The sequence below is a fragment of the Chionomys nivalis genome, chromosome 23 (assembly GCF_950005125.1).
Source record: "Chionomys nivalis chromosome 23, mChiNiv1.1, whole genome shotgun sequence".
Classification (NCBI taxonomy): domain Eukaryota; kingdom Metazoa; phylum Chordata; class Mammalia; order Rodentia; family Cricetidae; genus Chionomys; species Chionomys nivalis.
In genome coordinates, this window is record NC_080108.1 from 33,138,194 (window position 1) to 33,166,061 (window position 27,868).

At 35.5% G+C, this 27,868-nt stretch overlaps 1 long non-coding RNA gene across 1 annotated transcript; it reads right to left on the minus strand.

Annotated features, from left to right (window-relative positions):
- On the minus strand, positions 1-27,868 carry LOC130865079 (uncharacterized). The gene is made up of 4 exons (XR_009056080.1): positions 27,576-27,868; positions 19,101-19,203; positions 12,138-12,295; positions 1-1,023 (listed from the first exon to the last, which is right to left on the minus strand). It is a non-coding gene; the product is annotated as an uncharacterized LOC130865079 (long non-coding RNA).

Here is a 27,868-nt window from a genome sequence, read left to right on the forward strand (position 1 = left end):
TCCTAGACTGTTCATGTTAAATTTGGCAGCATAGTGAAAAGTTGCAATAGATATTGATCCACAGAAGGCATAAACTCGTCTTCCCCTAGATTGCTTTATGATGAATACCTTCCATTAACTTTCTAGCTTTACTTAAATCTGGCCCCAGTATCATTCCCATAAATGCTGACTTTATTTCAAGAATTTTCCTGCTATGATTCCAAGCGACCCAGATAATGTCTATTTTTCTTCTCACACCTCATTCCCTCACATGCCCAGCACCCGTATTTGTGACAGCCAATGGGACCATCTCTGGTGACACCAACACATGCCTTAGAGTTGATATGAAATAATTCAGCATTGACTGCTGCTATACAATCTGGTTTTAGTTATAGAGATGAGCATCTGAGAAATGGAATATAGCCAGAGCATGACTACTAATAAGGACCTGCATGCTGAAAGTGTTATTGGCTCTCCTTGCCTCAGACATCAGGAGAGTGAGCTTTCAAATTGTTCCTGGAATATGGACCAAAGACAATAATGATCTCCACTCTACCAATGGGAACAAATCCTGTGGTAACCATGGAGATGTCCATCAGAGCTGCTGCCGCATTTCTCCCTCCCTTATCAAGGTGTGTTCCGGCCGAAAAAATGAAAGTAAAAGTGGGTGACAGAAAAAAAAAATTCAGTTTATTTTAGACAAGAATCCTATTATCAAAGGGGAAACCACTGAGAGGTAGTGAGGAGTTGAACATATATCCCATTTCTTGGGTCTGTATCCTGCCTATCTTCCTGAAATCCAACATTCCTGCCTTCAGATGGCTGATTATTATTCTTTTTTGGCAATTGCAGCTTACCTGTATCACATTCAGAAATGCCATTTCATATATCTTAAACACAGTGATTGTGGAATCTGCCACTTGAAAATTTCAGACTCCGAGATGCTGGAAGCTATTTCCCCGATATAGCAATTATCATAGTGAGTCCTCCAATGGTGCATATGATCAGTATATTCCCGGTTTCTGTCAGGTATTGACTTCCAAACTAAAATTTGATTACAGAAAATGAATAATCAAAGGCTAATCCAAAAATCACAGATATTAAGGCTGAAGCAGTGACTCTCGAGATTCGAGCACATTTCCTGCACTGCAAACAGGAACAGGTGACTGTTAGCCGAAGCACGGGGAATCTCAGAAATTCTTTGTTTTTACTGTGTATCTATTGCTTCTGTCTCCTGCAGGTCTCTGCAACAGATTTTCTTTCTGAGTTTGTTTATAGCCAATCTCCTGACTAAATTCCAGCTAACAGCTGGACTTTAGCCAGGAGACTGGCTGGCAAAATCCCTCAGTGCAGACCTTTTTATGTTTTCTGAGAACCAATAGGAAGAGAGATCTCAAACCAACGACCGGACTGCGTTTTACATGGTGATCTCATCCAGAGCTGTGTCTCCCTCCTCCCTATGTGTTGTAAAAAGAAGCAGAGCTACTTAAAGGGGAACACAGGATAAAATGTAATTTATCCTTTGTTTTGCTTCCTGTTAACAACAGACAAACCTGGCTAATTATGACTGGTTGCCACAGCAACATTGCAGCTGCTTTTGCCTAGATTCTAGCTGTATTCATGAAAGCCTCCATTCCTATCTGTGGTTTTTTGATTGTGATTTCACACTGTCAAGTGCATCTGGCTTCTTATAATTTGTGATTTGATTTTGTCTGTTTTTATATGTCTTTGTTTATGTAGTTGAAATATAATTAATTATGTTTTATATACTGCATGTAATATGTAATATATAAATATAATATATGATTACAATAGTTCATTTAGTTGAATTACAATACATTATATAATTAAGTCCATTAGAATGTTGTATAAGGAGATGGATGGATTGTAGAAAGAAATGTTGATTTCAAGCCCTCTTAAAATAGTCCTGACTGTAATAAAGTATCCCACTGCATCTTAATGATAAAAAATGAATTTCCATTAATTAATTTCTGGAAAAAAATTTAGATATATTTATATTCTTAACATTTATGTATGCATGTTTAAAGACCTCATAGGTATTTGCACCCCTAACTTTGCAAGAAGTAACTTTCTTAATATTTCTTATCCTATGTCATTAACATACCTAAAATATCCCTTGATATAAATTTATAAGTATTTGTTTTAAAAATCCACTAGATTCCAAATACTAGAATTCCTCTCAAAATTTCATAATCACTATTAAATCTGAATCATATTTTTCTATCTTTAATGTATACAGAATGTATTTAAGGAAGTTGTATGTCCATTAATTACAAACCATAAATTGGTACGTGAGTGCCCTACATGGAAAGCTATGCTAATAATAATTTTAAATTTCTTTCTGAATTAGCACAATACTACAAATAGCTACTCTAATAATGGTTTGGCTTCATTGTCCTTCCTCTATGCATACTGCGTTTTGTAACACTGGATATACTACAAGAATTATGCATTTATTTACAGTTGTAGGAAATTCATTAGGGTAAAACTACTTACATATTAATCAATAGTGGTTTGATGCAGATATTTCTTAATGTGCGATTGAGATAGGTTTCATCCTGGACCTGAAATGTGAAACTCTAGCCTAGCTGGTCATGAATACTCAGAAAATTTCTGTTACCACACTTCTCTAATGCCCTGGAATTGTACAATAACAGCATGCTTGCTTTAGAAAACAAGTATTCTAAAAATGAATTCCAGGTTTGCAAGTTTCCAAATGAGCATATTCCTGACTATCTCAATTTTCAATGTAACTCTGAATGAATAAAAATTAAGATAATGAGTATAAATCACAGACCACACAGTTAACCACTCTAAAGATCATTGTATTCTACTAACTCAGCAAATATATGATCTTCTTTAAACACCAATGTTAAATTATCTTTTCTTAATAGTAGATAATAATGTCCAGAAATAGGTATATGTCTTCCTCTATAATCCTTAAGCATGTAATGTAATAAGAGCAACATGGAAGGAAATCAATGTCCATTGGCCAAAAATAGATTTAAAAAAAATGGGCACATTTACACAATAAAGAACTGTTTAGCAGTAAAAACAAAGATATCTTGAAATTTGCAGGCAAATGAATGAAACTATAAAAATCCATCTGAAGTCGGGTAACCTAGACCACAATGATGAGGAAGGTTTCTACCTAATCATAGGTGAACAACAACTATAAAGCATAGACTAGGGAACCTATAGCCCAGGATCACAGAGAAGCTAAGTAATAAGGGGAACATTAAGGAAAAAAAATGATAACCCTGGGAAGAAGAAAAGGACAAATATCATGAAATAATTGGGAAAATATGGGTGGCGCTAAAAAGGGAATGCAGAAAGTAAGGACAAAGCAAGAAATGAAGAGGAAAGAACTGGAAGTAACAGGATTGTAAAGATTGGGAAGGAAAGAGACAGCGATCAAGGAAAAAGTTAAATTCATTGACAGAAACATTATGGGAATAGCTAAATCCTGGAATTGGAGGAATTCAGAAGGATGATCACAATTTAGACCCTAAGTATTAGTAGAGATGGTACTTGAACAGTCCTTGCCTTGTTGTCAGATTGATGACTATGGAAGCAGATGCAGAGATCCACAGATGCACAGATGACCACATGGCTGAGTTCCTAAAGTGCAGTTGAAGAATGGGAGTAGTAAGAATACAAGCAAGCAATCAAGATCGTGATGGGAATACCCACTGAAACAATATACCTGAGCTGATGCTAGCCTAGGAACTGTGGCCTGACATTGAGGGAACTAGCATACTAACAAATTAAGCACTCTGAATGTGAGGGAGAGTTTATGACAGGGCAGACTGTGGGCCCAGATCCTGTGGGACCAGGATTGATTTATCCTGCATGTTCTGATTTTAGGGAACCCATTCTCTGGAAGGCTATCTAGCAAAGTCCAGATATAGTGGGAACAAAAAAAAAATTCGACTACGATATGGACATTTGAAATAAAATAATACCTAATGAAATTGTCTGTCTTAGTTATATGTCTTTTTTAAGGTACCAGGACAGTCATATATAAACAAGCAACAAAATACATTAAAAAGCAAAAAAGAGCCTTTACATATAACTTATTTTTATTTAAATGTGACTCAGCTTTTGAATAATTTCAAGTTGGTGACTTAAAATATATGAGTACTAGAGTATTTCCATTTACTAGATTTTCTTTATCTCCTTGGAAACAATTAAAATCACAGTGTTTTTACTATTTGAAATTGTATCATTTGCTTATGTCATGTCACAGAATAGGATGGAAAGCCTGACTAAGAAAATGAGCCTGTTTGTTAATCCCAATTGTAAGGCAGTTGTAGATCACAGCCCAGTCTGTGGTAAGATAGTAAGCATCAGATGGGCAGGTTTAAATTCCATGTTCATATGGTAATTCTTCAGTTTGTAGACATGAGCATTGAGGATGAAATCACTGTGAGTAAGTGAAATATGTAGGAAATAAACATAGATATTTTATACTAAGTATACATATAAAATAATGCATATTACCACTATTATGAATAAATTTAATCATAAAATTTCTTAAGCGGATAGAAAAAAATGGCTATTTAGGTCTACATCAGTATATAAATAGAATGTAATAAAAAGAGAGAAGGTATTAACTAATCAAGATCAGGGTATGGAATATTCCTTTATATTGTGTGAATATATGTCATTGTGATTGATTTAAGAAAGATTCTGACCGGATATTGTCTAAGAAGGATAAATTTCAGCTGAAAAAACAGACAAAAGAGTAGTTAGAAAAAATGGAGAAGTATCAGTATCATTAAAAGCTGTGGGAAGTAGATGTACTTGCTATACTTAGAGAAAATACCAATCTATGTGGCAGAAGACATATAAGAAATATAATTGATTTAAAATGTACATGTTAGCTAGTAATAACCTGAGCTATTTGCTGAGTGTTTAGAATAAATAATAATTTCCTCTGTGGTTATTCAGGAACTGTTTATTGAAAAACAAAACTCTGCCTACTAATGACATTCTGATGTGGGGAACCAAATTAGTATAAAACAAATAAAAATATATATCTAAAAGATTCTAATCAATCAAAAAGTCGAATCAAACATAGCGTCTGAATACGTGTCTTTGTTCAGCTAAGATCAATGCTAATGGAAAACAGTGGAATGGCTCTTTAAGAGATGTTTCATGAGCTGGGTGCTGGTGACTACCAGGAACATAACTCTATTAAATGTTCCTCCAACCAAATATTTTATAAGGTTTATTAACAATGGACTGTATACTACTCAGTGTAAGAATGGACCCAATAATGTCCCTGAGGTGTAGTGATAATCATGGCTCCCTGAGTCCTCAGCCATGAAGCTCATCTCAGAGGGACCCAAAGGTGAGGAGCCAGCTACAAATGCCATGCAAAGACACATGCTTTACTCTGAGCAGTGTTAAACTGCAACTAATTTTGTGGTTTCACATTTGTCTCATCTGATCAAAGAACAATGCAGATGTTCAGTAAGAAAGTTCAGGACAAGTTCTAGACAGACTGCTGTATGTTTATAAATATGCATGTGCCAGTGACTCTGCTGGTCCTTTCTTAAATGTTAGTTATGTATTTAAAACATAATATTAATTGATCACAGATAAGATGGGATTTATGTAAATGCTTTTTTATTTACTTTTCATTCATTGTACATTCTAAATAAAGTTCTCCCACAGATTCTTCTTAGTCATGCTTGCCTCCCCACAATCCATCCTCACAATTCCTCTCAAAGGATAGGTTACCCATGGGGAGGCAACATAACTTGGGATATTTAGCTACGGAAGTCTAAACCCTACCATATCAAGAAGAGTTAGACATCCAAACTTATGGAATGGTCTCTAAAAATTAGATCTTGTACCAGAAATGAGTCCTGGTCTCCCACCCAGCTCCTTAAACTGACCAACTACACATCTATCTCCCACAAGCAGATAGCCTAGATATGTAGAATACAGACTTCATAGCAGTTGGTATAGAGTTCATGATTTCCCATGAGCTTGGTTCTGTTCTCTGTAAGTTTCTGAAGATCTTCAATCTCCCTTGCTCATATAATTCCTGCTCGGTTGGCATATTGGTATCTCTTCAGAACATTTAAAATTGCTTCTCCTATATTAATACAAATATATTGGGAAAAAATCTATCACACTCCAATTTTAAAACAACTGCCCAATTTCCAAAATCAGTATTACATCTGAAGACTGTATTCTTTTCTCTCTTTAATGACAACTCAGTTCATTTAAGCAAGTTGTATGTCATTCAGTATGAATCTACCTACTGGAACATTAGTAGCCAATTTTGGTAAACATCCTTGAAAAAACATCTAATTTCCTTCTCAGTGATCTCACTCTAATACGCATCAGACATCATTAGTCCTTCCATTAGGCATGCTGGGATTTCTGAATTTTTGATATATCACAAGAATTAACTAGTTTGTTTTATTACTTGGAATTCATGAGTTCACATGTGCTTATATGAATCCATTTCGATGTGTCTAAAGGTCAGAGAGTTCAGACCTACTCTTGCTCCTTCAAGTGTGTAAGCTATAATACTTGGAAATAAGGCATTGCTACAGAACATTGTGCCAAGGCAAAAGAGTATTTATGCTAAGTGTGTGGTTACTTCCTGTTAGGAGATGTATAAGTGAAATTACTTTGTTTGGTCTTTGTATCATGGAAAGCAAGTCTTGCCTCACACCCAATTTTATATTGAGGTACATAAGAACTATGAATAATAAACTTGAGACAGATCACAATATTCACTGGATGCCCTACAAAATCTATAAATTTTCTCTTGTTAATTCCTAACTTAATCTTAATCCCAACTGGGAATAGTTCAGTAAAGACCCTGAGTGATGGCTCCTCAGAAGTGAAGCTTGAGTATGGAGGTATAGCATTATGGATACTGCAAGTTGAGAATACCACAGCTGTTAAGTAAAGAATAAGTACTTGGAAAAAATTTAAGATGAACATGGGTTGAATAACATGGGATTATAGTTGTAAATAAATTTGTAATGGGGCAGAAAATTCATAGTTAACTTACTATACAATTGCTTGGAAATATTTTAACTTTTTTATTATTTATCATTTTATTACTGTATAAATAACACCATTGAAAATTTCTGCTTCCCCCCTTCCACTCACTTCCCTCCTGCTTCCCCTCTGTGTTCCCCCTCCCCTTCCATTCTTAAGAGAGTACATGTTACCCAGTCCTGTGGGATTTCAAGGCTCTCCTGCTCCCTCCAGGCTTAGGAAGGTGTGCATCCAAATAGACTAGGATCCCCAAAAGCCAGTACATGCAGTAGAGACAAATCCCAGTGCCATTGTCATTGGCTTCTCAGTCTGCCCCAATTGTCAGCCACATTTAGAGGGTCCAGTTCGATCCCATGCTCATTCAGTCCCAGTCCAGCTGAATTTGGTATACTCCCAATAGATTAGGCACACTGTCTCAGTGGGTGGACTAACCCCTCGTCGCTCTGACTACAAAAAGCCAACAGCTCACATCAAATTAAATGGAGAGAAACTCAAAATGATTCTACTAAAATTAAGAACAAGACAAGGTTGTCCACTCTCTCCGTATCTCTTCAATATAGTGCTTGAAATTCTAGCAATAGCAATAAGACAACATAAGGAGATCAAGGGGATTCAAATTGGAAAGGAAGAAGTCACACTTTCGGTATTTGCAGATGATAAGATAGTGTACATAAGTGACCCCAAAATCTCTAGAAGAGAAATTTGACCGTGGAAAAATACCTTCAGTGATGTGGCAGGATACAAGATCAATTCAAAAAATTCAGTGACACTTCTATACACAAAGGATAAAGTAATTTCCATACTCACAGGCCCTACTGCAATTCAGAAGACTGTGGCTGCCTTAAACCTGTTCAGCTTTTAAATGGCTCATTTATTGCAATAGTAGTATCTGCTTCTACTGACAAATTTCCCTTTTTTGGAAGTACAAATGTTACTGCTTGTGTGCCACTACCATATGTATTTTTTGTTGGAAGAATTAATTTTACAACTGGAATTAATTTTTATGATCATTAATTGTAATTATGTATTAATTTCTCTGTTAAGTTTAATCCTCATAATCAATCACTTATGATATTACAACAGTATACACGTATCTGGTTGCCAGTTACTTGGGTCGTTCTTGGGCTCAAAATCCTCTAGATAATATTGTAGAATTCTTTAAAAAGATATTAAAACGAACAAAGCACATGTTCAGTATAATAATAGCTGTAATTTATAATCTTATTGCTGTTGTTGCTACTTCTTCTGTGGCTGGTATTGCTTTACATATGTCCTTGCAGACAATCACTTTGTATAGCAATGGCGTAAAGACCCTCATGAATCCTGGATAGAGTAAGCTCAAATAGCTGCTTGGGTTCAGACAGAGATTGATGTATTTAATAAAAATGGTGGGTGGTTTGGAAAGAAACATCTATTTTACAAGAACAAATTACCTTGCATTGTGATTAGAAATCAACCAGTTTTTGCATTGCTGATTTGGCTTATAATGATTCTTTACATAATTGGAAAGTTATTCAAGCTTATCTTTTGAACAATGACTCTGCTCAATCTCTCATTGATCACTTACATGATAATATAGGATTTACATTTGCTAAATCATTTCCTGATTTGGATGCCTGCAACACTGCACAATTTTTTGCTGAGAAATTTACAGATCCTAAGTATTCTTCATACCTACAGTTGTATGCTTATTGTAATCATTTTTATTATTCTTTATTCTTGATTATGTATCAATTTATATTTGATCAAATGCAAAAAATACATATTTTATGGTTAAAACATCTTTGGCTTCAAATAAAAGTGGAAAAGTAGTAAGTTCTGGGGACACAATTAGCCTAGAGTGCAGGCTCCTCCTGGGACAGATGAGACAAAGATGGGAAACAGTTGCTTGGCAGACCAAGCATAGATGAAAGCATAATTTCTCTGCCCACTTCTCAAACATTCTGTCAGAATCTATACCCTACATAAGGAAGTGGCATTTGAGTTTAGTTCATCATGCATCACCAGGTATAGTTTTGGAAGTGCTTTGCTTCTGTATACTTTTTCTTTCTTTTATTGTATTTTTTTTTAATTTGGCAAATACAAAAAACATAATAGAAGCTTTCTTTTGCCCTCCTTATGAATGTCATGGAGGCATTAGCAACATGTCCCTTACCTTCTTCCCTTGTTAGCATCCTTGCTTGGTTTATTAATTTTTGTTTGGGAGGATCTTTTCTTTTAAGTTGATGGAATTTTTAAAGCAACAGGTGTATGAGGCAACTAACATGTAAATTATACAAGAAAATGAGAACTATATAGCTCCATTATTTTAATTAGACATGGTCAACAGTAAAAAAGAATATGACAATGTTTAACTGGTAAGATCATGAACACATGAAGCACACAGAAAATTGTTTTTAAACATGGTGCGATGGGCTGGTTAGTGAGAGACGTGTAATGGGAGGATGTATACCTATGTTAAGCATGACATCTAAGACAGGAACATAACCAAAAGCAGTTCTGTCTTCCTATGATGAGTAAAGGTGGGACTACAGAAGCTTCCCCCAAACTAAGACAGAGACAGTCCCAAGTGACGTTCAGCATTCTAAAAATTAATAAAAATAAAAAGGGGAACCTGTGGGAGACTCACTGCTCCTGAATCTTTTCCCACACAATGTTGTGCTCTGCATCGCCTTCTGTTCTGATCTGTCAAATATTAACTCTGCAAGGAGTTATTGATCCATTGTTCCCATGTTCTGAACAATCTGACTTTTCTATATGTTGATTTAGGGTCTTTACGCCTGACCCTAAATTGGTTAGGTTGCCAATGAATTGCCTACTTACCCATGTAAAGGAGAATTTCCTCCTTTCCCTTAATCTGTATGTACCTGGATTATTCCCTTGAATAAACAAGACTTTATCAGAATCCTGTCTTGTCTACATTTCTTGTGTCTCTTTTCCCAACCCATCTTCACTCCCCTTCTAGGGTCTCATTTGATTTACCTATGGGCCAGTGCAAATTTTATTATATAGTAAGATCTATTCTGACAATTTTAGTATAGATATATTTTTAAAGAAAGAAGCAGAATTGAGTATAAATTAACATAAATGCTGTACTGGTGTATAAAATTCTCAACTATATTGAGAAAGTGTACACATACGTGCATATGTATGTATAAATATAATTATGCATAGTCAATCTCATATTTGTACAAATATACAAACTTATATAAATATTGAAAAGTAATTGAGATGCTTCATAGTATATTAGGAAAGAGATTGTAAAACTGAACTTCTTATACAATGAGGCATATCAGCTATTTCTCACTCAGATCCAAGTAGTGTGTTATTTCATCTGTATAATTGCCGAAGTCATGGCTATAGGTGCAAAACTAGACATTCACAGACCAATTTAAAATTATGCTTACAATGCCAATACAATGGAAAGAAACTGCTTTAGAAGTTCCTACATATTTTCATCACTATAGAATGTTAGTACTTCTCCAATTATGAGTAATTTAAGTGAGATTAACGACTTGTGCAAAAGTTGCAGATTAATTCTCTCATTAGCTACAAACCAATAAGAAAATAGTAAGAAGGCTTCAGAAGTTTTTCTTCATAATAGCCAAAAAGTCAAGACAGAAATCAAGTAAATATTGTTATTAAAACCATATGATGGAAGGCATAACTCAAATAGCCTTAATGGCTAGGAATCTATCACTACAATGGTGACAGACTTTCATAAATATAATATATTTTATTCTTCCATAGTCTAATGAAATATATATATATATTTCCATATATATTTACATATACATGCCATATATACATATAGGTGTGTGTGTGTGTGTTCATATATCTGAGCATAATTTGACCCTCATCAGAGGTGATCTTCGGCACTAGTAGGAAAATAACATTTGCAGGGAAGATCTTTTTATAGAAAATGAGAGGCTGTGTGTTACTATGTTTGATGTTTCATGCCTTAAAACTACTTGAAAGCTTTGTACACTTATATTTTAAAGATATCAGAAATACTGTGACAGATTCAAATGGAGGATCTTGATTCTAAGGTACCAGTGTTTTCAAGTCTCAACATTACTAGCAGACATATGCATTTAGAGTCTGCTGTGGAAGATACATTATAATATCTGCACTTATTCAAAGCGTACAACAACAAGAAACACAATAACAAAGAAATATATTGTGTTAACTATTTTCAAGGGAAGTATGTAATACCTAGCAACCATCATCAATAAAGAGTTGATTTCCAAAAAAGCTCAGACTGTCAGATTTCCTAATTAGGAATGAGCTTACAGTATTAAAGTATCATTTACATGAATATTTATATGGAAAAACACAAAGACTATTTCGACCAAAAGAGCAAATTTGAGCGTGTGAAAACCTAAAATGTAATAAGATGGTAAAAATAATGTTTCCTCTTGTATACCTTATTCTAAATTCAGAATCTTTGGTGATAGATACAGAAGTGCTTTCATAGACTACTACATAATATTTTTAATGAGTCTAAGCTTTTATAAAAAAAAAACCTGCAATGCCAACCAATTTTCACAATGAAATTCGGGCAAAAGAGTAAAGAGCATGACTCCCCTTGATGCTGTCAGATACTGAAACCTAAATTGAAATATTTCCTTGCAGTTACTGCAGTGTTTCAAGACAGATAGAGTGGTACCACAAGTTTAAAGAGAAGGAGAATTTTCAGAAACAGGGATGGACATGATGCACAGACCAAAGCAGGTGACTCAGAACTGTAATGGTGGGAATAAAACATTACCTGACTGTTAATTTCCCTGGGCTTTTTCTCATAAAGATGTCAATATCAGTCTGCCGGGTCTGAGCCAATGTACATTCCAGGTTCCGGTATAAAAATTTGTAGCAGAGCCGGGCGGTGGTGGCGCACGCCTTTAATCCCAGCATTTGGGAGGCAGAGGCAGGTGAATCTCTGTGAGTTCGAGACCAGCCTGGTCTACAAGAGCTAGTTCCAAAGCCACAGAGAAACCCTGTCTCGAAAAACCAAAAAAAAAAAAAGAAAAAAAATTTGTAGCAGAGAGATAGCATATTCCCAAAGGCTGACTAGGAAGGACCTGCCAAGCTGACAATATTATTACCTTGTCTTGCCGCTGACTGAAGGAGTGTGTGAATTCAAATTTTTCCATGAACGATGAGGAATGTGATCTCAATTCCACCAATAGAAACAAAGCCTGTGGTTACCTTGGAGATCTCCATCAGAGCTGCTGACTCATTTCTCCCCCAACCTCAATGTTTTCTATGACAGAAAAAAAAATGAAAGTAAAGTGAATAACAGGAAAAAAATGTAGTTTACCTAGGACCAGAATCCAGTTATCAAAAAATCATTGTGAGTTAACTAGGATGTGATCACATATCTGACTTCTTGTGTCTGTATCCTACCTATCTACCTGAAAATTTCCATTTCTCCCTGCTGATGGCTGACTATGTTACTGTGCTTCTGATTGCAGCTTCCCGGTATTACATTGAGAAATGTCATGTCAGAGATCCCTAACCATACTGATGAGGGAATCAGACACTTGAAATTTTCTTATTCCCAGGTACCTGAGTCTATTTGCCAGCATAGCAATTATATTAGGGAGGGCTCCAAAGACGCATAAGATTAGTACAACCCGGAAGTTATCAGGTATAGACTTTTTAAGTAAATCTTCATTTCAGAAAATACAGGACCTAAGGCTAACCTAGGAATCCAGATTTTACTGCTGAATCAGTGGCTTCAGACTGAGCACATTTCGTGCACTGCAAACAGAAACGGGTGACTCTTCTCAAAAATTCCTTGCTTTTCCTATTGCTTCAGTATCCTGCAGGTCTCAGGGACACATTTTCATCCTCTACTGTGGTTTATGGTGAGGCTTTGACTAAAGTCCATCTATGAGCAGGAGTTTAGTCAAAGCCCCACTGGCAAAATCCCTCAGATCAGTCCTTTTTATGCCATCTAGGAACCATTAAGAAAAGAGATCTCAAACAGAGGACAGGAAAGCACAGGACTTCATTTTTTTTTTTTTTTTGGTTTTTTTTGGTTTTTTGAGACAGGGTTTCTCTGTGGTTTTGGAGCCTGTCCTGGAACTAGCTCTTGTAGACCAGGCTGGTCTCGAACTCACAGAGATCTGCCTGCCTCTGCCTCCCGAGTGCTGGGATTAAAGGCGTGCGCCACCACCGCCCGGCCGCAGGACTTCATTTACCATCATGATCTCATCCAGAGCTGATGAGTCATCTGTGTCTCCCTCCTCCCTGTGTGTTGTGAAAAGAAGCAGAGAAAATGACAGGGGAACACAGGATAAAATCTACTATATACCGGTTTTACCTCTAGTTAAATGCCTACAAAACTGGCAATGTGACAGGTTGAGCGAGCCAGCAGCTGCTTTTGCCTCGAATCTACCTGTATACATGGAAGCCTTCATTCCTGTCTGGAGATTTTTGATTGTGAATCTGGGCTGCCAAAGCATCTTATTTTCTAATTTTTTGTGATCTGATTTTTTGTGACCTGTTTATATGTGTAGTTTTTATGTAGTCAGACTATAATTGTTACATGTAATATGAAAGAATGAATTATATACAAATATACAACTAGAAACAAATTTTGAAGTCAAGACATCTTTAAAACATATGCTGGTTTAGATTAGTACCACATACTATGAAATGTCCCTCTGTACTTAAATCATTTAGAGTCTGGAGTGGGAGTTCTTTCTGTTTGTGTGTTGCTTTCATTGGTAATGAATAAAGAAACTGCTTTAGCCTAGTTTATAGGACAGAACTTAGGTAGGCAGGAATTAGACAGAACTGAATTTTGGGAAAAGGGGAAGAGTGAGAGATGCCATTGATCTCCTGCCTCATACAATGCTGGTTAGAAGTTTGCTGGTAAGCCACAGTCACATGCGATACACAGATTTAATAGAAATGGGTTAAACTAATATGTAAGAGTTAGCCTGTAAGAAGTTAGAGATAATGGACTAGGCAGTGTTGGAATGAATACAGTTTCTTTGTGATTATTTCAGGTGAAAGCTAGAGGGACGGCCGGGATGGAACAAAAGGTCCCACTCTCCATGCAACGACAGTCAAAAATAAATCACAATAATGTACATAATCCAGTCTCTCTGTGTATTTTCCATCTTTACATGACATATTTTTCTTTACTCATTTAATCTATGACTATTTAAATTTTGTCTATTTAAAGGCTTTGTTTTATTTTTGCAACCAGTTGTTTCTTTTATAGTTAGAACTGTTTTCTGAAAAGAAGCGATGGATGAAGATAGAGACAGAGACCCACATTGAAGCACCAGAATGAGCTCCCAAGGTCCCAATGAGGAGCAGAAGGAGGGAGAACATGAACAAGGAAGTCAGGACCTCGAGGGGTGCACCCACCCACTGAGACAGTGGGGCCGAACTATTGGGAGCTCACCAAGGCCAGCTGGACTGGAATTGAAAAAGCATGGGATAAAACCGGACTCTCTGAACATGGTAGACAATGAGGGCTGATGAGAAGACAAGGACAATGGCACTGGGTTTTGATCCTACTGCATGTACTGGCTTTGTGGGAGCCTAGCCTGTTTGGATGCTCATTTTCCTAGACATAGATGGAGGGGGGAGGACCTTGGACTTCCCACAGGGCATTGAACCCTGACTGCTCTTTGAACTGGAGAGGGAGGGGTGGGGAGTGGGGGCTGGGGATTTGGGGAAGGGGAGAGAAAAGGGAGTCCAGGAGGAGGCAGAAATTTTTAATTAAAAAACATATTGGAAAAAAAACCAAAGTTTCATTTTTCTATGGGTATATGTGAGAGACATTTCTTGGTTGATAATTGATGTTTGAGGGTCATTCCAATATGGTAAGTGAAAGCACTAGAGAGATGGTCAGGAGAGTCATATAAAGTCAAACTATAATGTGGGAGTATTACCATGCTCTCTGTTTTTGTCCCTGCCTCCAGATACACGCATTGTGCACCAAAATTGAATTTCCATGATGTTGTACTACATACTGCTCTTCGGACTGGAGAGGGAGGGGGAAAGGAGTTAGGGGGAGGGGGAGAGGAGTGGGAGGAGGGGGAGGGAAATGGGAGGCTGGGAGGAGGCGGAAATTTTTTTTCAATAAAAAATAAAAAAGAAAAACTAAAAAAAAAAAAAAGCATTTTTAAATGCTAAGCGGGCATGGCTAGGACTAACTCTGCCATCATGCCTGTCCGTTTCATTTATCATGGTGAAGACATGTTACTGCCTCTGAGAGTGTTTCTCTCAGACCCATGTCCAAGCTAGGTTCTCACCCAAGGTCTCCGCAGGTCTGTATTGCAATTAAGTTAGTTGTACTACTCTGATCACGAACCCCAGTTAAACGCTCTGCAGCCAGACCACCAGAAAGGATCATAGGTAATCCTGCAACTAGCATGAACCTGGGAGCTTTCTTAAGTGAGTTTTGAAGTTTTTGTTGCTACCACTGAGTCAGGAAGTCTTGTCTGAAAATAAAATTAATGCCTCAGCTTGCTACTAGCAATCAGATTCCTCCCAAGAAAATACTATCAAAATCCATGCTTAACTCTCTCCTTTTGTGTCTAGCATTCCTTTTATAAGCTTTCTCAGATTTTACGGGGATATAGTTGACCACACTGCTAGTTCATTTCATAACTGCCCTGACTTGAAATAATAACTAAGAAACTATATTATCAGCAGTACTATTTGGCCAATTACTTCCCTTAAGTGTGTTGTAGCTAGCTCCTTTATCTTAAATTAACCAATATTCACAAATCTGTTTATTAATAACTTATTGGCAAAGTTTTGGCAGGCACCAGTGGAGGCATCTGCCTCTGGCAGTAGCTGCATGGCTTCTCCCAGAATCTGTCAACTCTCTCTATTTCTTTCTTTCAGCCTGGTTTTACTCAGCAAAGGCATTGGTTGAAGGCATTTTCTTAATTAGCCAATGGCAATAAAACCAACTCACAGAATACATCACCTCTCACTTCAGGAGAGCATAATAAAAAGAAAAAAATAAGTTTAGAAAATAAGAACTCCAACAACAAAGTAAAAAAAAGCAATTAAGATTAAAAATATTGTAAGGAAAATGACAGCAGAAATCATAATGCCAGCAAAGTTGGGAAACCCTCAAATTCCATCACATAGCAGAAAAGTCATGGACAAAAATTTCATGCAAAACAGAAAAGATCTGCTTTTACTGTAAAATAATATTGATAGTTTTAATCTTCAAAATGATAAGCTAAAATGGTTACATATAATCACCCCATTCTTTATGCAGTTTATGATATTTGCATATGCACAAAAATGTAAAATAACAGTCCTACTTATTGTATTTATTTTGACATTTTCTAATGCAGATATTTTACTGAAAGTAGCAGGAAGAATTGTGAGGTAATATAAATACTGCACTTACACATGAAATTCTAAACTATATAAAATATTTGTACCCATTAATAAATACATATATATTTATTATGAAGAAGCTCATATATATATGCCATACATAAACTTATATAAATATTTGAATAGTACTGAAAATGTCACAGGACAATTGGTGAGATATTAAGAAAAGTGAACCCCCTTTATTATGAAAGAAAAGAAGAATATTTTAACAAAGGTTTCAATACATTGTTATCAGATGTTCTTCTTGGGCAAGGGCATTTCTATAATTCCACAGTCAAGCTAAAAGAGCATTTCAAAAATATATTTACACCTCGCAATATGAGGCAAAGCATGTATTTTTGATGTTCCTACAAACTTATGTTCTCATAGAACAAAAATCCCTCTATTGTTATTAGAAGCCTCACAGGAATTGAATTCATGAGATATGCCTGAAATTGAACCTGCATATTATGACTTCATTCAGAAGGAACAAAATTTCTCACTCTCATGTGCAACATGGACAAAAGTGAGGATCAAGAACAATCTTCAGATATTTTTTATCAAAGTGGCCCCAAAATGATGGGCAAAATGAAGTAACTATGACTATTATGAATAAGAGCATTGTTTGTAAAGAATAACACATGTATTTAATAGACTAGAAACTGAGACTAAATGATTACAAAACCATACAGAAAATTTTTTTCTTTCTGTTAGAATCCTATAGAAATAATCTGATTCCTAATCATATATTCTCATACCTAAATATTTGTGCATCAGCAGAAACTCACCAGAAATATTATTCCGGAAACTAGACAGGAAATAACTCAGTGATGTGAAGAGAAGGTCACTCAGGGTAAAACACCAATGCATGTAAAATAAAAATAAAATTTTTAAAAAATTGAAAATAGGCTTTCAGTGATACAAAACTTTGAGAGGTTTGTAAATTTTATTGTCACCTGTTCTGAGAAAGTATCAGAATATTCAAAGTTAATTACAAACTAAGTTTTATAAAGGCATGATCTTCACGAGGATGTGTAGTTCTGATGTATTGTCACCATTAATATCTCTGACATTTATTATATGCAAATGAAAATATGATCCTCCAATTTGATAGGATGTGCAAAATTCAAATTAGTTTTTCCTGAGTCTAACAACATCCATCACCTAGATCTCAACAATGGAACTCCTTATTTCTCCCACCAACACATGAATTGATAGATTTGGATTTGGCTGCTCTCCCCTTCCTTTAATTACATTTATATATTAGGCTTGGATCCCTCAGCTTACATCAAGTTTTTCCATGGAGTATGGCTTTTGTAAATATTAGAAATAATTGTTATCTTAGTATGAAGAGTAACCATGAGAATGCCTAGAGCTATGCCATAAACATATGTATTCAGATAAACTACTACCCACTCTACTTTTAAGATACCCTATCCATTCTCTCTTCCCATCTCCCCTTCCCCCAAACCACCCCCACCCTCATGCTCCCAACATTTGCCTAGAAATCTTGTCTACTTCCAATATCCAGGAGGATAAATATATGTTTTTCTTTGGGTTCACCTTCTTATTTAGCTTCTGTAGTATCACGAATTATAGGCTCAATGTCCATTGTTTATGGCTAGAATCCACTTATGAGTAAGTATATACCATATTCATTTTCTGGGTCTGGGTTACCTCACTCAGTAAAGTGTTTTCTATTTCCATCCATTTGCATGCAAAATTCAAGATGTAATTGCTTTTTACTGCTGAGTATAACTCTAAAGTATATATGTGCCTAACCTTCTTTATCCATTCTTCTATTGAGGGGCACCTAGGTTGTTTCCAGGTTTTGGCTATTACAAATAGTGCTGCTATGAACATAGTTGAACAAATGCTTTTGTAGTATGATTGGACATCTCTTGGGTATATTCCCAAGAATGGAATAATGGGATCCTGAGGTGGGTTGAGTCCCAGTTTCCTGAGAAACCACCACACTAATTTTCAAAGTAGTTGAGATGGAGGAAGGGTGGATATAGGAGCAGGGAAGAAGATATCTTAACTAAGGGAGCCATTTTAGGGTTGGCAGGAGACTTGGCAATAGAGGGATTCCCAGTTGTCCATGGAGATTTCCCTAGCTAGGTCCTTGGGAACCAAAGGAGAGGGTGCCTGAACTGGCCTTATCCCATAGTCATTCTGATGAATATCTTGCATATAATCATAGAACCTTCATCCGGTGATGGATTGGATAGAGACAGAGACCTACATTGGAGCACAGGACCGAGTTCCCAAGGCCCAGATGAAGAGTGGAAGGAGGGAAAACACGAGAAAGGAAGTCAGGACCGCGAGGGATGTGTCCACCCACGGGGACACTGGGACTGATCTAATGGGAGCTCAACAAGGCCATCTGGACTGAGACTGAACGAGCATGCGCATGTGTGTGTGTGTGTGTGTGTTTGTGTTTACAGGAAGATAATGAAGCACACAAGCTTCCTGAAAGTTTGGTGTAGTGGACTGACCATAAGATTACCAGACTAGATGATATTGTAGCTGCTAGTGCTCACCAAGAGGGAATGGATTGAGATTGCTGAAATTGTGTTTCTGAAACTCTGAAGACAAAATTGGATAAACAAATTGCCACAATGTGTATAGAGTGTGAGTATATATGCATACATTTCTATTTGCAAAAAATAATTGTAATAAGCAGTTGTATTTATTCATACCTTTTGTAGTTCATATATTTTATTGATTTAGTTGATCACTTTGAGCGCCAATTGTTCCAGGGAAAGACTGCTTGTTCGTCCCAGCCACCCTGCTTGCTTAGCCCTGAAATAACAAAACAGAAATTATGTTAATTAAAATACTGATTAACCCATTTGCTCTAGCCTCTTATTGGCTAACTCTCACATCTTAATTTAACCCATTTCTATCAATCTATATATTGCTACATGACAGTGGCTTAATGGGAAAGATTCAGCATTTATGACTCTGGTGGTTCCATGGCAGCTCTCTCCTCTGTTTTTTTTTTTCGCCCTGCATTTAGTTCTGTTTTCCCTGCCTACCTATGTTCTCCCCTATCAAATGGCCGAGCTAGTTTTTTATTCATTAACCAATGAAAGCAACATGTAGAGATAAGGACCTCCTACACGAATATGTATGTATTTACATAAAAACATGTAATAATAAGGATATTTTCTAAATAGGAACGATATTTTAAAACCGAGTCTGAACATGCAAAAATTACAAAATTGTATCTAACAATGTCATGATAATTTAGCAACAATTTGATGTTTTCATTTAGAAAAAACACAGTGTACGTATTATTTTCAAAATTTCACAATTGTCTGCATGCTTGTATTAGTGTTTCCCTTATGTGTACATGTTTTGACATTGATTTCAGAGCAATAGTCTTAATTAATATTTTTGACACGTTTTAAGATATTTTTATATGAACATTTAAATTTTGATAAAATTCACTGCAATGCCTTCTTTAGATTTTCCCTGTAATCACCAATATCAGTACTCCACCCTCAGGTAATTTATCTGTTCTATCTTTTTCAGTGACATCTGACTTCAGGGAAAATGTGTGTGTGTGTGTGTGTGTGTGTGTGTGTGTGTGTGTGTGTGTGTGTGTTGGTATGGGGCATTCTTCTAGCACATGAGCATCATTTCAAAGTTAGCATACCTGAGAAAATCTATCTTTTCCCTTTCATCATTTCTGTTAATAATATAAGACATTCTGGTAATATTTTGAATTCATAATGTTCCTCATAATATAGTAGAACATTCTCTGGATTTTGTAATGAAACAGTTAGCTATGCAAACTTACATAATTTAAATTCAATAATACAAGTGTAAATTTACATAAATACCAATAAATTACTATTTGCGTGTGTTAGTATAATAAGATGCCACAGACTTGCAGTTTGCCACATGTAGTATGAAAACAGGCAAATAAATCTCAGAGCTCCAGTATTTACTGCATATGCTTAATGTTCTGGGAAAACATGATAATGTTTGTATAACAGGTTTTTTTCACATGTATATACTAAAAATAGATCCAGTTGTTAATATTTCAAATTACCCGTTCATGGACAGATCCCTTTATGAGTCTGTGAATTTTTTTAACATAAAAGCAGAAAATAACATAAAGGTTATTATTTAGAGTACACACTGATATTTTTATATGTAACAAATAAATACTCTACGACTTTCTTTACTCTAATTGTATTATTTGCATTCTTTCAGATTCAACAATTGTTGTCTGACTCCTGAACTGAAACCATAGAATAACTAAATTGTCTTTACGGTTTTTATATAATCCACACATATATCAAAGAACAACAACATTCAGGAGACTCCCATACAAATCTACAAAGAATTAATAAAATTAAGCTTTACTGTTTATCTTAAAAAATAAGGTATTTAATCAATATTTTACACTATTAGGATCTGAGAGTCAGTCTCTTAAACCATTAATATAGCTATAATTTCAATTTATAGTCATCCTAATATGAATGGTCAAACCCACAACTAAGAGGACTACAAAATATCAAGGTAAAATGCATGATTTCTTAAGCTAATTCAAATGTCATTATTTGTCAAAATTTATCTTCAGAGGGTATTACTGGTTACATATGCCTAGACATGTCTAAATATCTACTATTTGATTTTTTTAGAACTGTAGCTATATAACTGAAAGAAAGAACAATCTGTCAATTGGAACTATCAAGCCTACTTTATATTGTAAGTGAGATAGTGATAACACAATCAGAAATTTCATCTGCAACTTTTCTGTAGGAATATAATTTCTAACCCTGCCCTAAATATATTATCCAAAGACCCACAAAAAGCATTGGCTGTAACTTCTAGAAAAAAAAATAAAATGAAAAAATTTAAGGTCTTAAAGAACAAAATTTTAGAAATCTTAAATGCCAATTAAAATTAACTAAAAGAAAGAAAAAAATGATTAACATAATAACATCCACTATTGAAATGTCAAAAAATGTGGAGAACACTCTAAAAGTAACACAATTAGCAGAAAAGCCACTGACAAATATTGGAGGCTATGAGAGAAAGGATCATTTTTTACTGTATAGTTATCTTGATTGGCCTTTGAACTAGAAAAGGTCAATGCTAAATTGGTTTTACAAAATCACAACAGTGTTTACTCAATAGGAATACTGATGTATACAATTGTATTACACAATAAAATATAATAATTTAATTATGTAGTAGGATTTATTTTGACAATTTCAGTATAGATATTGTTTTAAAGGAGTCTTTGGTGACAGGTAGTGCTTTCATATGTTACTGCATAATATTATCAATGATTCTGTTTTCATGAAAAAAAACCTGTAATGTCATATCAATTTTCACAATGAAACTCAGAGAAAAGAGGAAAGGGCATGACTCCCCTTGACACTGTCATATACTAAAACATTAAGGGAATTATTTCTTTGCAGATTCTGCAGTGTTCAAGACAGAGGTAGTGGTGCCACAACATTAAAGAGAAGGAGAGGTTTCAGAAGCAGTGATGGACATGATGCACAGACCACAACAGGTGACGCCGAACAGTAATCCTGGGAATATACCAGTACCTGACTGCTAATTACCCTGGGATTTTTTGTCATATAGATGTCAAGAGCAGTCTGCCGTGTCTGGGCCAATGTACATTCGGATTTCAGCTATAAATATTTGCAGCTGGGAGCTGGCATATAGCCAGAGCCTGACTAGGAAGGACCCACTATGCTGACAATATTATAGCTCTCCTTGCCTCTGACTGAAGGAGTGTGTGCATTCAAATTTTCCGGGAACAGTGAGGAGAATGATCTCAATTCCACCAATAGGAACAAAGCCTGTGGTAACCTTGGAGATCTGCATCAGAGCTGCTGACTCATTTCTCGCTCCCATCTCAATGTTTGTTCCGGCAGAAAAATATGAAAGTGAAAGCAGATGGCAGGAAATAATGTAGTTTACCTAGGACCAGAATCCAATTATCAAAAGGGAAATCATTATGAGGTAAGTAGGAGATGATCACGTATCTGAATTCTTGGGTCCGTATCCTGCCCATCTGAAATTTTCCATTTCTCCCTGCTGACGGCTGATTGTGATTCTGCACTGCCGATAGCAGCTTACTGGTATCACATTCAGAAACGCCATGTCAGAGTCCCTAAACACTTATTGCAGAATCTTACACTTGAAATTTTCAGATTCCCAGGTGCCTGAGGCTATTTGCCAACATAACAATTATCTTAGTGAGGTTTCCAATGGCGCATAAGATCAGTACATTCCAGTGTTGTCATGCATAGACATGCTAAGAAAATCATCATTTCAGAAAATACATGATCTAAAGCTAACCTCGGAATCGCAGATTTTGTGGCTGAATCAGTGGCTTCAGACCCGAGTGCATTTCCTGCACTGCAAACAGAATCAGGTGACTCTCACAAATTCCTTGCTTTTCCTATTACTTCTGTATCCTGCAGGTCTCTTGGACATATTTTCTCCTCCGGTGTTGTTTACAGTGAGGCTTTGACTAAAGTCCAGCTTTGAGCAGGACTTTAGTCAAAGCCCCACTGGCAAAATCCTTCAGTGCAGACCTTTTTATGCCATGTAGGAACCAATAAGCAGAGAGATCTCAAACCGAGGACTGGAAAGCACAAGACCGCATTTAAATTGATGATCTCATCCAGAGCTGATGAGTCATCTGTGTCTCCCTCCTCTCCCTGTGCTGTGAAAAGAAGCAGAGCAATTGACAGGGGAACACAGGATAAAATGTGATTTAGCCTGGGTTTTGCCTGCAGTTAACAGCCAACGAAACTGGCAAAATGTAACAGGTTGAACAAGCTGGCAGATGTTTTTTTTTTTTTTTTTCTTGAATCTACCTGTATACATCGAAGCCTCCATTTTTGTCTGGAGATTTTAAATTGTGAATATGTGCTGCCAATTCATCTATCTTCTGATTCTTTGTGATTTTTTTTTGTTTTTACATGTTGTTTTTATGCAGTCAAATTATAATTAAATGTTACATGTAATACGATATTATGACTTATATACAAATAAAAAATGCAATTATAATTTTTCGTGTAGTTTAATTCTAATACATAACATATTTAAGTTGATTAGAGTGCTGTACAAGGAAGTGGGTGGATTGTAGAAAGAAATGTAGATTTTAAACCCTCTCCAATATAAACCCTAATGTAATATAGTAGCCCACAAGTTTCTTAATGATAAAAAAAATGAATTGAGTTTAATTGATTTCAGGAAAAAAATACATATCTTTAAATTGTTAACATTTGTGTTTGCTTGTTTTAAAGCTTATAGGTGTTTGTACATTTACATTTGCATCAAACAGCCTTTCTTATTTTTGTTTCTTAAATGCAATCAATATACATAAATATTCTTTAAATAATATTTTATAATTATTAATTTAAAAAAACAAATAGACTCAAAATATTAGAAGCTCTCTCTAAATCTCATAAGCACAAATAAAACATATATATATATTTAATAAAATGAGGATTTATTTAAAGACCTTGTATGTCCACCAGTTTCAAGCCCTCTATTGTTACATAGCACATTTCATGGCAAGCCACTCTGAAAATTTGTCCTGCCATTAGGCATGCTAGGATTTTTGAGCACTGGATAAACTACAAGAATAATGCATTTATTTCCAGTTTTGAAATTTCATTGGGGCAAATGTTCTTTTATATTTATACTGGTTTCATGCAGATGCTTATTGGAACTAGAAGATATGAGATTGGATTTCTCCTTTGACTGTAATGTGCCATTCTTGCCTAGCTGGACATGAATACTCAGAGAACTTCCTCTTTCTACACATCTCTAATATTCTGGAATTGTGTAATACCAGAAAATGAGTATTGTGAATATGTCTTCTAGGTTTCTAAATTTCCAAATTGTAACCTGTCTCAGGTTACAATGTAACAATAAAAGCAAAAAAAAAAAATAAAAATAAAGACTATAACTTACAGACTACACAGTTCACTAGTCTAAAAATCATGGTATGCAGCTTACTCACCAAGTTTGATATGGTTCTGTAAACAATATTAAATTATCTTTTCTGAATATTAAATTATAATGTGAAAAAAATGGGCGAATGTCTGGGTTCTTCCACTATCATCTTTATGCATACAGTATAGTTAAAAGAGCATGGAGGTAAATCCATGCCCATCGAAAAAAAAATGGATAAAAAATATAGGTCTATATTTAACCAATGGGGTACTCCTCAGCGTTAAAAGACAATGACATCTTCAAATTTGTAGGTAAAAGTATGAAACTTCTAGAAAACTCCGTCCTGTGTGGGTTAACACAGACCAGAATGATGAGGATGGTTTGAAGCCAATCATCGGTGAATACCAAATAAAGCAAATCTATCGCCCATGACCCCAGACAAGCTAAGTAACAAGGGGAACATAAGGAAAACAAACATTCATCCTTTGACAGCACCAGTCTATTCCCAGAGCATGTGGGAAACTGAAGACATTCACTTGGAGTTTGCAAAACTGGTCTTTGGACAAAGAACTTTCCATGTCTTGACACTGAAAAAATGCACAATATCTGAACTGGACAAGTATAATCAAAGAAAAATTGCCAAACTTGGCCAAGACAGGTTAAGATGAATTAAATTTTTTCCTGCCTCTGAAAATGGTCTGTCAGTGACTCTAGGTCTTAGGAAATGTTATTTGCTCCAATGTTGAAAATGAGACTTTGGGTGTTTGCTTGTGTAGCCAGTTGCCTCTGTCAATTATTGCAATTTTGAAAGTTGCTTCTTTGTACTTCATGTTTACTAAAGTAATATTATTTTCCTATCAAATTTTCAATGGGGTTGAACACTAGGTAGTCATAGTTACATTCATCTCATGACTTGGCCAAGCCATTACTAATATAAAACTTAGACTCCTTGGTATAGGCTATTTATTGAAACATTTAGGGTACATTTCTTTCTTTATATTGTTTATGATGGTTGTAACTCTATTTTTTTTAATTAATTAATTTATTTTTTTTGGTTTTTCAAGACAGGGCTTCTCTGATAACTCTAATTTTTATACTTGATAATGTTCTTATGGTATATAGTTTTACACTGGATTTAAAACTCTTTTGTTTAAAAAAAAAGGGAGAGGTGTTCTGTAACTCCTTCAGACAGTAACTTTGGATTCTGGGACACTTAGCATACTATAACAACAGATCAAGAAACATGCTCTTTCTCCCTTTGGCAGCCAGATTGTGTTCCTTGTTCCCTGCTCAAGCAGAGTACTGTTGATTTGAGAGGCTACCCCTAAATAAGAAGCCTTTATTTTACTCTATGCCAAAATGATACGGGACTATTTCATCATGATGTTCTAAAAATACCATTTCCACTGGACTGTAGTACACGTTATATCCAATAAGAACTTTGCTTCTTTGCAAATCTTAATTGTTATGAAACAAATAATGATTATAAGATCCACAAAAAGTAATTATGACATGGTGATGAATGTTAACAAATTTACATTACTTCCTATTGAACTATAGGGTCTAACTCAAGGAAGGGAATATTTGAGGCAATTTCTAGAGTTATTTTCTCAGGTATCCAATTATACCATGAAAATCAATCAATTTCATATCATAACAAATGTTCTTTTCATCCTGGAATGCAATGATATATATCACAGCACTCTTAATATATTTAGAAGTTTGTCTGTCTTCTGTGATCAACAATTACTTGGAACATAAGGCCTGTAATAAATAGCCTTCATTATTCACAAAGTTGGAGTCTCAAAAATATGTTTTTATACTGTATGTACAATATAATATTTACAGGCAAAATCATTTTGGAAACTTTCCTAATCAACTTGGTGAATGCCATTTCTGTCATACTCTACTACAAAATCCTCAACGATAATTTGTACACTTTGTGAATAAGTTTTCCACAATTCTTAAAACACACTTGAATGCCTCTTAATTAAAAACAGTTGTGAGCCTTAATCTACTTCTGTCAGCCCTGACAATGGGAGAAGGGTCTGTCTATGCTGTTGGGCTGGTGCTCTGTAACCTACTCCATACTGGATAGCCTTATTCTGCCTAAATACAGGGGGAGGTGTTGGCCTTTTTGGAGAGGGATAAGTCATGCTGTTCTGGCATCCATGAGAGGCCTGTCCTATATTGTGTGAATACTGTAGAGGAGTAGATTAAGGGGGCTAAGGGAGAGAGTTGGCGAAGAGATGGAGGGGCGATCTGCAGTCAGGTTTGAAACAAAATTTAAATAAATGAATAAATGAATGAATGACCATATAAATAGATATGAAGGTTATTCGCATGCCATAAAAGTAAAAAAAACAAATAAGAAACCATATGCTTAAAAAATAGAAAATACAAAAATGAGATAAAAATAGAAAACAATTATGTCTTGTAAATTAAAATTTAATTATTTTTTATGAACCAATAATAATAATGATTAGCTCTATGAGGAAATATTAAAGAAAATTTATAAAAATTTTTAAATTACTACCTGTTAGCCTTTGCTTTAGTCTGCTTTGTTTTGTCAGTGACAGTGGGCATGTTTCTTACTCCTGTCAGTTAGGCATAGCCTGCCATTATTACCTGTCAGAAATTCTACCTGTCACTCTCAACTGGATAGAGACATGATTCTGAGAAGTAATGAGATTCACCAGGGTTCTGATTTTATTGTAACAAAACTGATGTTTATTAGCTTAACTAGGTGAAAGTTTCTCCTTTTTTCTCTCAAAATCAGTTTTCAACTAAGGGGGAAAAACCATTTAACTAAAATTGCTTCTTTCTATAGAGATCCATTTAAAACTCATAATATTATTTTTTGTAACCTAGTTAAGGTTTCATTAGCTTAACATGGCTGAAGATATTTTTGTCTTTTGAAAAACATTTTCTGCCCGAATTCATCCACACATCTTTGGATAGGGATGCCTGTTCCTCAATCTAGAGATAATTAATTAATTTTAAAGTCTTCATCTCCTGCACTGAAATTTGAAAATGCTCTCTTTCTTAGATATATCTGTTCTTTGTTAGAACTTGAATCCCGCTTAAACAAGCCAGCATCCTGAAATCAGGCATCTGGCTAGAGATCACATGCCCACTGTCAACCAGATCAATATAAAAATGTCATACATCACATGAGTTTCTTCACCCTTGGATTTAGCATAGAGCTTTTCATCATCATCACTTACATTTCAGAAGAGACTCGTGTCATTGTTTCTTCACCCTTGGATTTAGCATAGAGCTTTTCATCATCATCACTTACATTTCAGAAGAGACTCGTGTCATTGTTTTGGTGAGTTGATTTTAAAATAATCAAACAGCCATAAAACTTAGAAAAAGAAAATAATGGGGAAATACAAAAATAACTTGGCGGGCTGGAGAGATGGCTCAGTGGTTAAGAGCATTGCCTGCTCTTCCAAAGGTCCTGAGTTCAATTCCCGGCAACCACATGGTGGCTCACAACCATCTGGAATGAGGTCTG